At 40.9% G+C, this 17,562-nt stretch overlaps 2 pseudogenes; both read right to left on the bottom strand.

Annotated features, from left to right (window-relative positions):
* Positions 1-319: 319 nt before the first annotated feature.
* On the bottom strand, positions 320-3,377 carry LOC148344101 (uncharacterized; annotated as a pseudogene).
* A 10,724-nt stretch (positions 3,378-14,101) lies between these two features.
* On the bottom strand, positions 14,102-14,711 carry LOC148344102 (uncharacterized; annotated as a pseudogene).
* Between the last annotated feature and the right edge of the window lie 2,851 nt (positions 14,712-17,562).

Here is a 17,562-nt window from a genome sequence, read left to right on the forward strand (position 1 = left end):
AGACAGAGAGAAGACGTAGGCCTTCTGTATTAGGTGTCCACGCCGTACGTGAGACGAAGACCAGTCTCAGATGTTGCAACAGAATGAAGCTTTACCATTTGAAATCTGACAAATCAATCAATTTTATTTCTAATGCTCCATCAGTCACATTGTTCATCGAAACCTTGATGGATCACTCTTTACAATAATAATAATAATAATACATTTTATTTGTGGGCGCCTTTCTGAGCACTCAAGGACACCTTACAACATGCAGTTAAAAATATAAATACGTTAAAAACATCAAATAAAATAAAACAAATGGAAAATTAATTTATGGTCAGAGTGAATAAGCTTGTTTAAAAAGATGTGTTTTGAGGTTGGATTTGAAATGTGTAAATGAGTCTGAGTTACAGAGGTCAGCGGGGAGTGTGTTCCAGAGCTGGGGAGCAGAGCGACTGAAGGCTCTGCTTCCCATGGTGACGAGGCGAGCACGGGGGACAGTGAGGAGGAGAGAGGAGGAAGAACGGAGAGAACGGACAGGTGTCGGAATATGAATGAGGTCAGCTAGGTATGGAGGGGCAAGGTTATTGATAGCTTTGAAAGTGAGGAGCAGGATTTTATATTGAATACGGTGTCTAATGGGGAGCCAGTGGAGATGTTGGAGGACAGGTGTAATATGGTTTCTGTATGGAGTGAGCGTGATAATGCGAGCGGCTGAATTTTGGACCAGCTGAAGCTTATGGAGGGTTTTTTGAGGGAGACCAAGCAGGAGGGAGTTCCAGTAGTCAAGTCGGGAGGTGACGAGGGTATGAACGAGTATAGCAGTGGAGTGAGGGGTGAGAGAGGAGCGAAGCCGGTGGATGTTTCTGAGATGATAATATGCAGAGCGAGTGATGTGGTTGATGTGTGAGGTGAAGGAGAGACTGCTATCAAGGATGACACCCAGACTCTTGACCTGAGGGGAGGGAGAGATGGATGAGCTGCCAAAGGGAATAGAGAAATTGTTTATTTTGTTTAGGATGGATTTGGTGCCAATGAGGAGGAGTTCAGTTTTATTGCTGTTCAGTTTGAGGAAGTTTGCGGTGAACCATGATTTTAATTCCTGCAGACAGTTGGTGAGGGAGGATGGTGGAAGTGTGGTGTTTGGTTTGGTAGAGATGTAGAGCTGGATGTCATCCGCGTAGCAGTGAAAATGGATGTGATGTTTCCTGAAGATATTACCAAGAGGGAGAAGATATATGATAAACAGCAAGGGGCCAAGGACAGAACCCTGAGGAACACCTGAAGTGAGGGGAAAGGGGTGGGATCTAAAACATTTGAGCTGGATAAACTGGGTGCGGTCAGAAAGATAGGAGCGGAACCAGGACAGAGCGGTGCTGGTGATACCGATGGAAGAAAGTCTGTCAAGGAGAATGGAGTGAGAAATGGTATCAAAGGCTGCACTGAGGTCAAGCAGGAGAATGGCGAGTGAACCGGAGTCAGCAGAGAGGAGAAGGTCATTGGATATTTTGAGGAGGGCAGTTTCAGTACTATGAAGGGAACGAAAGCCAGACTGAAATTGTTCATCGAGGTTATTGGTGGAGAGATGGGTGTGAAGTTGAGCAGCCACTGTTTTTTCTAGAAGTTTGGAAATGAAGGGGAGGTTTGATATGGGACGGAAGTTGTTCAGGTCGGAGGGATCAGAGCCAGGTAAGTATGGGAGTGACAACAGCAGTTTTGAGATGGGAGGGTACATTGCCAGTAGAGAGAGAAGTTTGAATAATGTTCGTGATGAGACGGGAGAGGGCTGGGATAGAGACTTTGACGAGGACAGTTGGGAGAGGGTCGAGTTGACAAGTAGATGTCTTGGACTTCTGAATTAAGTTGGAAATTTGGTGGACAGATGGGGAGGTGAATGTAGAAAACAGGTGGGAAGGAGCCAGGGAGAATGGAGAAGGAAGGTTAGGGGCAGAAGGTGGGGTGAGTTGCTGGTGGATAAGTTGGATTTTGGATGTAAAAAATGAGGCCAGAGTATTACAGAAATCGGTGGAATAGAGATGTGATGGAAGCGTGTCAGCAGGTTTAGTGAATTTAGAAATGAGAGAAAATAATGTTTTGGGGTTACCTTCATTGGAACTGATTAGACTGGAGTAATAGATAGATTTGGCTTTGGAAATTGAGTCCTTGTAATGGAGGAAGTGGGTAGTGTACGTTTCTTTATGAATAGTGAGTCCAGTTTTTCTGTATAGTCTTTCGAGTTGACGGCCTTTTGATTTAAGTTGTCTGAGGGTGGAGGTAAACCAGGGTGCTGTTTGGTTGAAGGAGACAGTTTGGGTTTTGAGTAGGGCCAGGGTATTGAGAATGTTATGGAGGTTTGAGTTGTAGTGTGTCAAAAACTCATCTGTTGTAGAAAGACAATCAGTGCTGGGCATGTTGTTGATAAGTGATAATAAATTGTCCGGGTTAATGTCCTTGATTTTACGGAAATGTATAATGCGTTGTGGGTTGAATTTGAAAAAGAACAGATTAACACTGAATGAAAGCAATAGATGATCTGTGTATGGCAGAAGATCGGTTTTACAGTTTGTTGGTGATAATGCTAAACAGCAATTTAAATCCAGAATGTGTCCTTTACCGTGTGTGGGAAAGTTGACAAACTGTTTAAAACCAAAACTGTCCAGACAGGAGGTAAAGTCTTTGGTGAGTGAGTTATTGATATTGTCCATGTGGATATTAAAATCTCCTAAAATAATCACATTAGGGGATAGTGTATACAGATGAGTGAGGAATGCAGTGATGTCAGTTTTGGTGGTCGGTAAATAGTGGCAATCAGTGTGGGAGTTTGATCCAGATAGCTGTATAACTGTAGCTTCAAACGATAAAAAAATTTACACATTTACGGGCGCAAATTTAAAATCCTCGCGCAGAATCATCGCGAGGCCACCTCCTCTCCCGGTAATGCGAGGTACAGCATGATAAACAAAGCCGGGTGGGGTAGCTTCGTTGAGAGTACCATAATCATTCGGTTGCTGCTATGTCTCAGTTAGACATAAAATGTCACACTCACGGTCTGTCAGGAGGTCGTGAACGAAATGGCCCTTACTCGGAAGGGAGCGTATGTTCAGCAGGCCGATGTTGACAGCAGTGCAGCTGCTCGCGGCCGCGATGCTATCCGATCTCGAGACGCGGGTCAGCACAGAGGGATCTGCACGGCGTCTGGTGTTCTTCCGTGGGCGATGAGCGTTGGACCAGAACGACCTGATGGAGCTGGAGTTGTCGTATTGGTAGTTTCGGCGTGAGCCCCGGTGAGTGCATCTTCGCCGGGGCACGTAAAGGATGTCCGGGTGTTGAAGCAGAGCAGGCGGTGGTGAACCGTGTGGACGGCAGAAAGCAAGCCAGTCACAGCTGATCGACATAGCTGGGCTGGGTAGTGAAGCCGGGAAGCAGCAACCGGTAGCAGGTAAGCTAGCCGCGTTTTTTGCTGGATTTTCTGGTTCGGGGTTTGCTGGCACGGACGACCTTCAGAGCGTTTTGCTGATCTCTGTCTTGCGAGGCCGACGAGTGGACGCTGTGGAGCGGCACCCTGCCCGTCGTCCGGCGGCTCCACGCGTTGACTTTGGGTGGCGGAGCCTCGACGACTTTCTTAGCAGTCGCGTTGGCGTCGAGGCTCGGCTCGCAGTCGCCCGGGTGTTGAAGCAGAGCAGGCGGTGGTGAACCGTGTGGACGGCAGAAAACAAGCCAGTCACAGCTGATTGACATAGCTGGGCTGGGTAGTGAAGCCGGGAAGCAGCAACCGGTAGCAGGTAAGCTAGCCGCGTTTTTTGCTGGATTTTCTGGTTCGGGGTTTGCTGGCACGGACGACCTTCAGAGCGTTTTGCTGATCTCTGTCTTGCGAGGCCGACGAGTGGACGCTGTGGAGCGGCACCCTGCCCGTCGTCCGGCGGCTCCACGCGTTGACTTTGGGTGGCGGAGCCTCGACGACTTTCTTAGCAGTCGCGTTGGCGTCGAGGCTCGGCTCGCAGTCGCCCGGGTGTTGAAGCAGAGCAGGCGGTGGTGAACCGTGTGGACGGCAGAAAACAAGCCAGTCACAGCTGATTGACATAGCTGGGCTGGGTAGTGAAGCCGGGAAGCAGCAACCGGTAGCAGGTAAGCTAGCCGCGTTTTTTGCTGGATTTTCTGGTTCGGGGTTTGCTGGCACGGACGACCTTCAGAGCGTTTTGCTGATCTCTGTCTTGCGAGGCCGACGAGTGGACGCTGTGGAGCGGCACCCTGCCCGTCGTCCGGCGGCTCCACGCGTTGACTTTGGGTGGCGGAGCCTCGACGACTTTCTTAGCAGTTGCGTCGGCGTCGAGGCTCGGCTCGCAGTCGCCATGTTCACGCGGTCAGATGTTCCAATCCTGCTTACATGCCAAAGCCAAGACTTCAAGACTGCAAGAACCATAATAACTACGAATCATACTCAAGACAGGCTGGCCAAAGTAACTGAGGTCAGTACTGAACTCACTTCATGACTCAAACTACCCGTTTGCCAAATCAAACTCTCAAGTTTCTTCTTAAAGAGCTCCGTCTCTATTTCTTTCAATACAGCCATCACTATTTTCAACAAAGTCTGCAAAGACAATTTTTGGAAGCAAAAAGAAGAATACTAACACTTTTGAATGACAGCGGTCTAAAACTGCTTTGGGTTAGCTCAGGTCATCGCTTTGAAATTCTTTTTTAGTATCTTGCAATTCGGCCGCATTTCTCTGAACTCATTGTCAGTTTAGACCTCATTTTAATAAACTGCTCTTTCGTGTGCTCATAATCCAAGTGACTTTCTTGTTTAAACTAACAATTATTTTTAGGCGTGTGGTTGAGCCTCTTCATTCCCCATGTAGCGCATTAGATGTGACTGCAGCTCCGGCTCGCGCTAATATAATGTCACATTGATCCGTCAGCCAGCGGCCCTTGGAATCTGGGACACTTTCTCCGTCCCAAAGGCATGATTAGTGATTACAATTTGACGCCACATCAGTGCAGCAACTTGTGGCTGCTGCTGGTTGAGCCCAAAAATCAACGCTGAGGGCTCACCCGGTCAGTACATGCAATTGAAACAGCACAAATTGCCAGAATAATACAAAGATCATTCTTTATTTGCATGATAGAAAATGGATTATCCTGGCAACAATTTAAATGATTTCCTCCTCCTGGCTATTCTCTCTGCATGTTTTAAGATATTAGGCGTGTAAGGAAATGGTGGTGACGCATCTCATGTGTAACCCTAACAATGTATGTGCATTGTACGCACACATATCACAGATGACCTCTCGTGCATCACCGCGCTAATTGTGTCTCTGCCCTCGAAGGAGCGAGGAGGATCTTCACTGACCTGAGAAATGATGACAGGAACTTTCAGAGCGATGGATGTACAGACACGTGATGACACATATATGCCCGCAGGCGTGGTCAGCTAATGATCTGTGACATATGAAACACTTATACTCTAGATGTTATTGTCCCCATAATCAAAATAGTGGCCTAAAGACCACCATGCTGGATGGATGTCCAGAAGTGGCGGAGATGTTGAGGGTCATAAAAAAATTAATTAAGAAAAAATTTGTATATTGTCTGTCATTGTTACGGCCGGAAAACCGTGCTTGGAAGTTAATATTCTTAAGTAGATGTCCAGGTGGTACATGCATTACAATGGCGACTGGCAGCTCGTGGTTCTGCGAGTGCTGTCATTACCGAAGAATACCAGCGATTGACGAACAAAAGCATTTTTCGTTGTTAGGTCGTTGCTATGGGTCTATCTATCTATCTATGAAGCTCGTACATTTGCGTAAAAAAAACTAATGTTAGTATTCTTAAAATATATTTACGACTCAAAATATGGTTGGTCAAGTTTGTAATGTTCTGCCTTCTATTTTTACCAATGATATAACTGCTATCATTACAAAGTTCACTTCACACTTGGTCTTTAATTAAGGGAGTTGAATCAGTACTCCTCCAAGCAATACAGTTCTCATCCTGTATTCTGGGAACCCAGTAGTGCTCTGAACTCTGCAGATTTAGGTCAAGTAGTGGAACCCTGAGTTCAAAGTAAACATGGTGAAGCTGCCAACCGAAGTAAAGTCAGATCCAAGTATAATTCCAAGTTAAAACAACTTTTTTTCCACCCATACCTTCGATTAAGATCCTCTGAACATTTTCAAATATATTTCTTTTCTGTTAGTGTTTAAATGTTGTCTATGTATGTTCTTTTAGTAATTCCTTTTTAAGCTACTTTTGTTTTGTCTGCTTTGCTTCTAAATCGTATTAGCTGTTGTGTTTAAAAATGCTTGTAGGTGTTGTTTATTTGCTTGTTTGAAGCGCATTGAGTTGGCCTGTGTCTGAAATATACTACACAAATAAAGCTGTCTTGCCTTGTGTTGCCTTATTAATTTTGTTTGGACATTTCTACTGTTGCGGGAACCTCTTTTCTAATGTGAATGTGAATACTTTTGCCCTTTCTGTTAAATTGTTAATTAAATGTTTACATCATGTGTGGTCAACAATGTGACACAGAGCCATAGCCAATTAGGAAGCTAACATGCCTCACGAGTTATGCTATTCTATGTTACACAGTTAAGTTCCGTTAGGTGTGTTGCTCCGCTGAAGTGCACCACACAGTACACAAGCGGTGAGAATCTATTCAACAGCAAAGTGTTTCCCTTCCTAAAAAAATAACTTATAATAAGCCCTCCCTCAAGGTCAACTCTAAGGAAAGGTGGAAAAAAATATTGCAGCGCATTGTGATTGTCTTACGACGGGCAGAATTCAGAGCAGCTGTTCATCTATTCCCATAAATATAAAAAAATATATAGCCACTCCTCTGTCACATTAATTGTCTTCTTAAATAACCTTATTTAACTTTTAAAAGCAAAAATGTCCTTGTTCAAAAAAAAAATAATCAAAAATATCAGCAATGGAAGCTTACAGGCCTTTGTGAAATTTCAGGTCACCAAATTTTTTGAAGTGCTTGCAAACGGTCTCCTTTTCATCATGCTCAGTGTTGCTTTTCAAATTACCATTTCAAAATGATTCCAAAATCTGCCATTTTCATTTTATGCTGCAGGACATTTCAGCTCATCCCATGCATAATCGAATACTTCTCACCATGGTGAAATAAAAAAAAAAATTTTTTAAATCCTTTACCATTGCTTAACGTGACTATATTTATTTTTATTTTACTCATATTTTATAAGTTACAAATCGACAGGATTCTACTTTCTGAGTAAAAACTGTGTGGGGGGGGGGGGCATGATTCCCTCACAAAAGTTGGAAATAAATTGTGTGCATCCATTTTTTTTCCTGTCCATTTTATTTGTTAGCTGAGTACTTTGCGTTTTACCCTCCCCCAGAGAACATAAAAAAAATACCTGGTGCTTAGACCGCTCTCCTACAAGCATAACTTATTTATCAAATATATTTAAAGAAAACCCCAGCAGTATTACATTGAATCTTCCCGCATTTACACTTAAATTGTGGTCTTTTAAAGACTATCATAACGCAATCTTATTTTGAAAACAATTTAAAAACTCATTGCAAGTGCTTTGCGAAATTTACATCCATACATTTCTGTGGGTCTTCTGCTAATTGAGGTCATGTCCCAGCTGATATTGGGCGAGACCAAGGGGACACCATGGGCTGGCTGCCAGCCACATATCCATCCAGCGATTATCTGAAGCGCTTAGCCTCGTAATGGTTGTGGTGCTGGAGCCAATCTCAGCCATCTATGGCCAGTAGACGGGGCACGCTCTGATATGGTTTAGCAAAAACAAAACAAAACAATTCATCCCCTTCTATTGAATATCACACAATTGCGAAGGTGTACCTAATGGCGTGTCCAGATTACGCAAACTAACAAACAGATCACACAAGATAACAAGCATCATGTAAAATGCTAAATTAAGTGTAGGTACAAAAACAAACAAACCAAAAAAATCTACTTTCCAATCTTACAGAATTTGGCTGCTTTGTTTCCAAGGAAGACACTGGTGGCTCATGAATCACAAGCCCACAAAAGGCTGTCCTCCCTCCCACGGGAAGCACGCTTTGAAAAGGAAAAGGCTTTCTAGTGATATAGAGACATACCTCAAGGTGCAACAACACATGCAATATACTGTGCACTATTTTCCTGCAAGCGTGAAAATTGTGTTTATTTAATGAATGTGAGTACAATGAAATTCATGGAAGAAATTATGCAGATTGTGATGAGGGTGACATGTTTTATCAATGTTCATCTCACATGTTTTGCTTATTACTGTACTCGCATTCGCACCTATGGACAATTTGTAGTTTTTAATTAATCTAATATGGATACTTTTATTGCGTGTAGGAGTTAGCTAGAGGAATAAATGTACATATGTATTTGTGTTTTATTTCAATTCACCGCAATTCAATGCTCTATATCAGAGGTGTTCAATTAAAAGTCACAGAGGTCCACAACGAAAAATATTTCCAATTAAAAGGTCCGAACCAAAGTCCAACTTCCCGAAATGTCTAGCCTATGTTCACATTTTTATATAGTTTCAGTATTTAGTCATTTTCAACAGAGCGCACTTATATTCTAAATATTTAGCAATGTTCCCATTAAACACCTTTGCCAGTCAAACAAATATAAGGCGTTTATTTCACAGTCAAGAAAATGTGGCTCCAGGAACTTAAGGGTGCCACTTCCAGAAAAAAACTGTAAAATATCTCCTGCAGAAATATATCAAGTGCTAAGCATTGAGTTAAAACCTTTTACCTTTTTTTTTTCATAAATCAAAGAGTTATCAGCCTAAAAAAAACCGAAAGCCTAATTATCCAAGTAAACCAGGTCAACATGTTAAGTACACAATCAATACAAATGGCTGTCCTCATGAAAAACTATTTCAAAATGAGCTTTGACACCACTTTTTCTTTTGAATATTTTTTTAACTTCTCTTAATGAGAAAAATGAGTTTGTGACGTCCCTGCCAGTGACTTAAATCTGGGTTGGAACGGAGTCAGAGCCATTGGGATTTGGTAGATTATTTCACACATCTGGGCTTTGTGTTTTCCTTTAAATAATATTTGTGTAACCACATTTCAGCACTCCTTCACAACTTCCCCATCACTTGAACAATTTTTTATGTTTCCCCAAAATCCATGATACTTTTACTGAATATTCGTTTGCATGCCGCTGGGATGTAAACGAAAATGTAAACATCTGTTGTACTGCACTTGAAGTTCGATGTTTTTGCGTGCGCTCACCTCAAACGTCAGCGGATAACTACACAAAAAGGCGGTGCTTTGTTTCGTAGTGGTGCTTCGCAATGTTGCGACGGTTTCGGAGCATATGATGCACACTGGTTTTGAATTGGCTGCAGCCAGAACGAAACTAAATTTCTCCGTCCATTCATTTAAAACAACACGCACCAACCTTGCTAACTTTTTAGCAAGGCATACTGTCAGCAGAACTCTTTTCCGGTCTGCTGCGCAATTGGCAGTGGATCGTAAACAAAAGATTTGATTGGCTCAAATCAGTGACGCCTTTTCCGCATTTACTAGAATTGCAGCGCCAACGTTTGCGAATGCGCCCTGAAAATAATTCATCATAGATTGGCCATGGGTCCGGTCCAAACCATGCCGCGGTTCGGATCCGGACCGCCATTTGGTGATGCCTGCTCTATATACTATTGATGTTTTTGTATTTTGTTTCCCAATTATGCCCATTTCTTCTCTCGCTCTCTCTCTTTAAATTATGCCCATTTCAAATCACCCATTGTTTTAAGTCAGATGTTATTTTCATTATACTATGGTAACAAGTACACAATTGTTTTGCTCTACAGTGGAACTAAATAAACGGGTAAGTCGGGTAGGGGAGTAAATTAAGTTAAACAGATGTATATTCGTTAAGTAGGATTTTTTTAGGTCAATGCGGCAAATCAATTTGTTTATTTATAGTCATTTAAATAGTGTATATTGATGATGGTTTTAAGCCTGATCTTTATGTTAAATTTGTATTGTATGTTATCAAGGTCAATTCCATTTGACATGTATGTTTTTTTATAAGAGGCAATAAAAAAGGGGGGGGGTTATTTAATTCATTGTTTGTTTTGTTTAAAGGTCCCATTTGTGATATTTTAGGGTAGGTGTTAGGGTTATGGTTTGTCATGATCTGTATTTGTTGTTTTTTTCTTTAGTATTTAGTTTCATGTTTTGGCCTTGTGTTCCTGTGTCTTCTGTTTCTCGTCTATTGTGTCCACCTGTGTTCGTTTACCCAAGACCTTGTGTTAACCAATCAGGTCCGTCCAACCCTCTGTGTCTTGTCCAGGTGCTCCTCGTTGTCTCGTCAATTTGTTTGTATTTAGTTCCCTGTTTTTTTTAGAGTTCTTGTTGGTGCATTGTCCGTGTCAGCTATTCGTCAGATATCCACGTTCGTGTCCATGTCCGTTTCCCTCCTGCCTGTCCCGCTTCATGTTCAGTTAAATCCTTGCTCACCGTTTGATTTGTACTTTTATGTTTCTTTGGATTAAATACCATTCAAGTTTTCCTGCCTCACTTCCCTGCATTTGGGTTATTCCTCTTCCTCAACCTCCTCGTCACCACGTAACCTGACATGGTTGGGGTTAAGGACAGGGACAGGACTAGGGTTATAGGGTTGGAGTTAGGGCAGGGATTAGGCTAGGGATCAGGCCTGGGGTTAGTGTCAGGGTTGGAGTTGGGGTTAGGGTTGGTATTTGGGTTGAGGTTAGTATTGGGGTGAGGGTTGGTGTTAGGAATGAGGTTAGGGTTGGGGATTAGGATTTTAATTAACAATATTTTTCATTTAATCCAGCGGGCTCCCGAGTGTTTAGAAGATATATCCATTTAGATTCTCTGCTTTTTATATCCCTGTCAGTCCAATATATATTACTTTCTAGTACTGTCACCAAAAAAGGCTTCTAATCCGTGCCATGAAAAGTGCTTCACCAAATTTGTGCGTGTGTTTTTTTTGTCGTTTTATGTTATAGTGGTGTTGGGCCACTCTTGTGGATATAGATTTTTTGGGGTTTCTCAGGCATATTGTATATAACATGTTTTGCACATTATAAGGTACACGCAGTTAGCTGTACTAACACAAGAATTTTGCGGGATATGAGGATCATTTTATTAGTCTGAATGTGTATGAATTTCAATTTGCAGAAGTAGGATGAAGGTTTATGCCCTATCTTTTTTTTGTCAAAGAGGTTTTAACTTTGCTGTGACCAAAATCTTCTTCTCTATGCCGAAATTAGTTGATGGGAATTGCCAATTGGTGTGTCCTTCAAGATCTGTTTAAAATGACTTTTGAGGGTATAATTTAGGGTATAATTAGTGGACGAGAATGTTGTGATTAATGGAATTAGATTTTTGTTGGGGGCGACCTTTGGGGTTTGGAACCCCTTCAGTCATCCTCTAGAACGGAGTCACCCTGAAAAGGGTCCGCACTGTCACCTAAAAGTCTTCGTCCCTTGTGCATAGACGTTTAAAACGCAGTAATTGTGATTTAATTATACCTTTTGAATGGGTGTTTTAGATGAAAGCTATTTCTTTGTAGAAGTAAGTGTGTCTGTCGCCTTAAAAAAGACTAACATATGTATTTTTATTTTCCATGAACTTTGGTCCCTTAAATGTTCTTGTAACCCACAAGAAATGATAAAGATACGTCCTAAAAGTTATTAAAATGTGTAAAACAGTTCAAATCTAACATTTGGTTAAATTATTAATTAAAATAGTATGACAAAAAGACGACTTAAACATCCGTTAAATCACCTATTCAAAAGATTGTACTGTCCCTTTAAGATTCGATGCGATGTCTTGCTGTGGCACTGTGTCAGTTAAACACGCACGGAGCAGAGAGCAGAGAAGCCGAACAGAGAGAAATAGGAACAAATACTTAAAACACTCTGGAAACTTGGAATCATTCTACATGGTCGATGATTAACAATTGACTTATTTAAGCAATCTATGACCGTTTTGGTAAATTTGAAGTTATCATCCCATAAATTGGTTGTAATGCTACATGTGTGAATGTTAGCTAGACTTTACCATCGTAGCTGTGTGGAGCTGATGTATACTAAGCGCAGAATTTTGTTAATTTGGTTTATATGGACAAATTGATTTATTTTTCTTATGACCTGTTGTAAAGATCAGGTTTTTTTTTTTTTTTTTGCTTATTACCCGTCCCGTTGGAAGTTTGGATTGAGGAGGACTTCGTTTGTGCGTGAAGTTGCTGCACACATACCCGTAATTCAAGAAAGCGAGCCAGACCCGCAAACTTCGTTTCCAAAGACAAATTTCCTCTTTATTGTGCTGCTGGAGCACCTGCTGCACAGGGATTAAGGACTCATTGATGAACTTTCTGCCAGTGTGGTAGGATTGTTGGAACATACTGAACGCTGAACACACGTGTTGGAATGTATTGAACTCTGAATAGAAGTGACATATTTGCATTTTGATATAATTGACTTTGTTGTGGTTCGGAAAATGTTTTGCTGTATTTCGGGTTTTCAATGATATAATCAATTTTCTTATTTGAAAGAAAAGAAAAAGTAAATTCAGGAAGAAAATTGAACAAAATCAAATTCAACTTTGATTTGGATATTTAAAGACTGGTCTAACATAACTAAACCATCTAAATTTAACAAATCATCTAACTAGGGTGAGTTACATGGAATAAATTGCCTCTGATTTGGAAACGAGTCGAGATGAAAGTAAAACAGTCAGAATTCAGAAGAGAATATTGTTATTAGGGCTGGGCGATATTACCTCAAATCAATATCGCGATAAATTGAGCAATTTTACCTCGATAACCATAAATGCACGATAAATTCCCCCTGTGGACCAAAATCAAAATAAATGCAGGAAATGTATATTAACTGCTTTTTTTATTGATCAACTGGTACACATTACTTTCACTGAAAAATAGAAGTACAAAAATCATTTGTATAAAGATTCCAAATACCTTGCTTTGCATGACTTGAACGATGTCACAAAGAACAAGAGTAAAAGGGTACCTCTTGCAAAATCTTTTTCTGCAAATAGATTGCGCCAAGATGCTGTAATTATATGTGCAAAGTCCTAGATTTGTGTAGTCTCTTGTAAACAATATAAATAATGCCAAATAAAAAAATGCTAAATAAAATGGAAAAAAAATGTCAATGCAAGCCAAATAAACAAGTGTGCATCATCGGGAAAATGTGCCGTCTCAAGTACTCTGGTGCACAGTCGCCACTTGTCGTCTATGTCATGTCAGGCAAATCAGGCACATGTTGCGATTCAACCACAAGTCGGATGTGGATGCAAAATGCTTGACATGTCTAAGCTCCTGTCCCGATGTTGTCCATATTGGGAAGTACGGTTTACGACAAATATTTTTGTACCTCTTTCGGCTACTTTCATGAAGCGTTTAAATCCTGTGCGCACCAATGTAACTGGAGGAGCTAAATCATTAGCCATGTGCTAGGCTATCGCGTCCACCTCTGAGACGTTCTCTCGTATGGTGTCGCCTCCGTTAATGGGCTGTTGTCACTTGTCGAACCTTGCTTCTCACTTTGAACTTTCAGCACAGCATGGTTGTGTTGTGGGTGGTAAAAAAGAAAAGGTTGGTCGCGCTGTTTTGGGTGCTTAAGGCGCACTTTGTAGTTCGTGTTCTTTTGCTCAAACATTGCAACAGGAACAACTTCAACTGACGTTACTTTGTCTTCAGCCATGTCAGCCGCTTCTGGATTTGAATCGCCAGCTACGACCACGACGTCTGTTTTCTTTCTTGCTCAGATGGGTGGAGTCACGTGGGGCATGAACATTGCCGCAGACAGAAAAGACTTTTCTTTCTTTTTTTTTTTTTTTTTTAAGCACAGGATTTACCGACATGGGCAAAATGGGGTCGGTCATTGTAATAAATTTCGGTAAGGGTAAATTTATGGTTTATCGCCCAGCACTAATTGTTATCCCGTAGGCTGTTTGTAAAATGGTTGCAATTGTTTTGTGTTCTTTTTGCTTACTTTAGTAAAACATTTTCTTATATTTAAACTCTCTGGTCTCTGGCTCAACTCCATATGTTACCCCACTCTATTAGAGCGTAGAATTGACCCAGAAGCAAGATAGTGTATTTGCACTATTGATAGACTTGTTACATTGTGGTGTCCAAAAAGTCAACAGTCTGTTCGTTTGTAGCGGCCTTTATTTTAATAGTCCACAAATTTAAAAAACTTTTCTAGGTCCTGTTGCGATCCGGTCCTAATTCCCCAGATATCATCCTGATATCTGAGGAAATGGAGTGGTTTCTGTGGGCATTTGGGCAGTACCGCTTCTTCCCAGTTGGCCATGAAGATGTTGGCGTAGGCCGGCGCAAATTTCTTTCCCATGGCCATGCCCTAAAGTTGAAAGTAGAAATTTTCTTCAAATTCAAAATCATTCCTTGTTAAATTATTTTCCTATTGTCTCAATAATTCCTTGTTGGGCCGCCGAGAATCGGAGTATTTTTCAAAAATCTTTTTTACAGATGTCAACCCAGATGGAGTATCAATATTTATATATAAACTATTTGTCAAATAAATATCGAATTGATAGGGATTGCTAATTTTCTAATTGTTTCAAATAACATCCAGTGTTTTTATGTAGGAATCATATTTGGTGGAGAGCAGATTCAAATAATAATCCAGAAATTCGGGTATTCGGCACGTCTCAATGCCGCAGTCAGAGACAATGGGTCTGCCGGGGAGAACCATAAAAGGGACCATCCAGGATTCTGGGCTTTTGTGGATTTTAGGTAGTATGTAGAGTCTGCTTGCTCGTGGCTCGATGTCTCCTTTCAGGTTTCGCTTTTGGTGGCCATTGAGGATTTTTTTTTCATAGAGAGTGTATAAAAGGTTGTTAATCATTGGGATTGTTTGTGGGAAAATGGGCGTATCTAACTTGCGATAATATATCAGGTTATTTAACTGTGTGTAGGCCTCAAATGTATATTGTTCGCGGCTAAGGACAACTACCGCACTGCCCTTATCCACCGGTTTTATGACAATTTGGGTGTTGTGTATTTATTCCCGGAAAATACTTTTGTCCTGTTCAATTAGTGTTTTGATTGATTGTGGCAATGAATTAATTGGCGTTGTCCAAAATGAGGGCGGTCTAAAGGGTAACACTCTTTATTGGTTGTGGACTTAAAGTGGGTTGCCAGCAATAGTCTCCAATGATAATTTAGCATATTGAATTCCATTTGTATTTGCTGGTTACCAAGAAGGCCTATTGTCTGTACAAAGTTGAGCCCTTGGTTGAGGAGACTCAGTTGATCTGTCGACAATACAACCGTCTTGGTCAAGACCACTACATTTTCAAATTCTGAAGATGTTGTAAGCTCGGACCCTTCAGCTGTGGGAGTAAGGGAGCTCGCAAGTTTAAATGGCATGAAATTAAATCAAATGACATGCGAATATACGATAAAACTAAAGGTCAACCATGTGCATATACGCTGCGTCACATTGTCAAAATGTGTTGAGCGGTTGAGGTGTTTTGAAATACGATGGGACAACATACTTTGAGTGTGTGTAAATGGCATCTGATATGGTTTGAAAGAAAGCAAACTAACTGAATTAATTCCAATATTAAACATTCACTAAATGGCTTAATAAGGCTTTCTGCATGCTATTACTTTGTCGTGGTTGACTGGGACACGGCTATTTTTAGCCTCTGTGTTTTTACATTGCCAGTGAGCCAGCTGTGGGGCAAAAAAATAAATAGAGAATTTGTGTGTAATCTTATTCTATGTTTCACACCAATAGAAATGTATTGAGAATAATTAAGAAAACATTTTTTGAAAGGTTATTACTCCTATTGTTGTTTAGTAGTGACTATGTAGAGCTAGACAGTCTGCAAACTATTGCAGGAAACTCCGTAGACAAGACAAGATGCTTTTATGAAGTTCTCTTGTTCTTACAGACAACATTTTGTAAAGATACATTTATAACTAGTAAGTTAGCTTGATGAGACAAAACATTTTCGTACACTTGTGTTCACACGACCTCAAATAATTATTTATGAAATTATAAATGCTATAAAAATGACTTTGATTCCAAAATTTTAACAGCTTGCATTATAAAATTTAGAATAATAGACTATTTGTGAGAAAATGTGAATTTATTCACAACCTTTTAACTGACAAAAAATTGCTAAGTATAACTGTCTCTCCAAGACCTGACGATTTTTGACACTGAGGAAAGATATCGACGCATTAAAATATATTTTCAAAGTTAAATTACTCAATCTACGTATAGTTTATTCAATCCAACTTTCAGAAGAGCAGTACACATCGACACGTCTCAACACACCCACCCTAAATCAATAGTGATATCTTTCGACACATTAAAGCCCTTGTCAAAGGATTTAGTGGGTAATGAGGGTGCGAGCTCCTGACGGCTTCCCCTGTGCGTTGGCGTGCGGTGTAATGAATTGCGGTAGGCGAGCGGGAGGCCAAGCTATTTACCCCGGCTGCACGGCAAACGGCTGGCCAAGGCAAAAACTGCTGAGGCTCCAGTAATGAGCTGACAGCCGCACTGTTTACACTCTCGTTGACACTCAAGGTGGAGAGGTTCGACTCCAGCTTGACAGAGTCTCTTTTGGTGTGAATGATGTAGGCCACGGTGACTCAATACTGCAATGACAGAGACAGCCTAAAAGCCGTCGACTGGAGCCTTATCATTCTAATACATATTACAGTGCTGCCTCAGTATATCGAATTTATTTTGTGTAAAACGTGTGGGAAAATGTTTGCTATGTTACAGAAATTGGCAATACCTTTGAATGCAAGTGAAGTTAACAATGCACTTTTGCGCAATGAGTCAAATGCCCTTTATTAGTTTTCTCTGCCACGGCTCTATGTACTCCTGAAGGATTCTTCCGGGATTCGTCATCATAAATCGCCATTGCAGTGTTGTCCACATCTTCAGAATGGTTTTCCCTTCAAGGATAAAATAGATAAGAAATCCACAGCGCAAGGTTGGGTGAGTAAGGAGGTTGCTCCAGTATGGCCATCTTATCAGCTAGGAACTGTCAGATGCTCGGGCATTTTAAGCAGACCCATAATGAAGGAGAGACACAGTAGTTGGGGTTTAATAGTTGATCTTTTGTGACACCAGTGACAAAACTTTTCTGACACAGATGCCATTCTACCGTTCCGACTACCTTTACACTAACGTGAATTATAGAGTTGAATCAATTGTTGGAAGATTTGAAGTATCATAGTCCACAACAAACCACACATGATTAGATTTGATTCAGTCAAAACAACAAATATATATATATTTTTCTGACAACCGTTGCAACAAATTTGTATTTCTAAGAAATAGTTACTGAGTATCAGAGGTCATTTAAATGCTGGACAATTTGACCCTGCAGTTGATCTTATCTGAAAACATTTGGGATAAAGAATATTTCCCTTTTCTCCTTTGACTATTTTCTTTTCAAAATAATCCAGTAGGATTCCTACAAAAAATATTGCCAATAATTCAAGGTTTCTCTGACACTTCCACACTTTCACCATCCCAACCTACTGTAAAAATATTTTATTGTTAGTGAAGCATGTGAGAATCTTTTTCA

This window comes from Idiotropiscis lumnitzeri, chromosome 1 (genome assembly GCF_059441095.1).
Source record: "Idiotropiscis lumnitzeri isolate Australia: NSW breed Sydney's pygmy pipehorse chromosome 1, RoL_Ilum_1.0, whole genome shotgun sequence".
Taxonomy (NCBI): Eukaryota; Metazoa; Chordata; class Actinopteri; order Syngnathiformes; family Syngnathidae; genus Idiotropiscis; species Idiotropiscis lumnitzeri.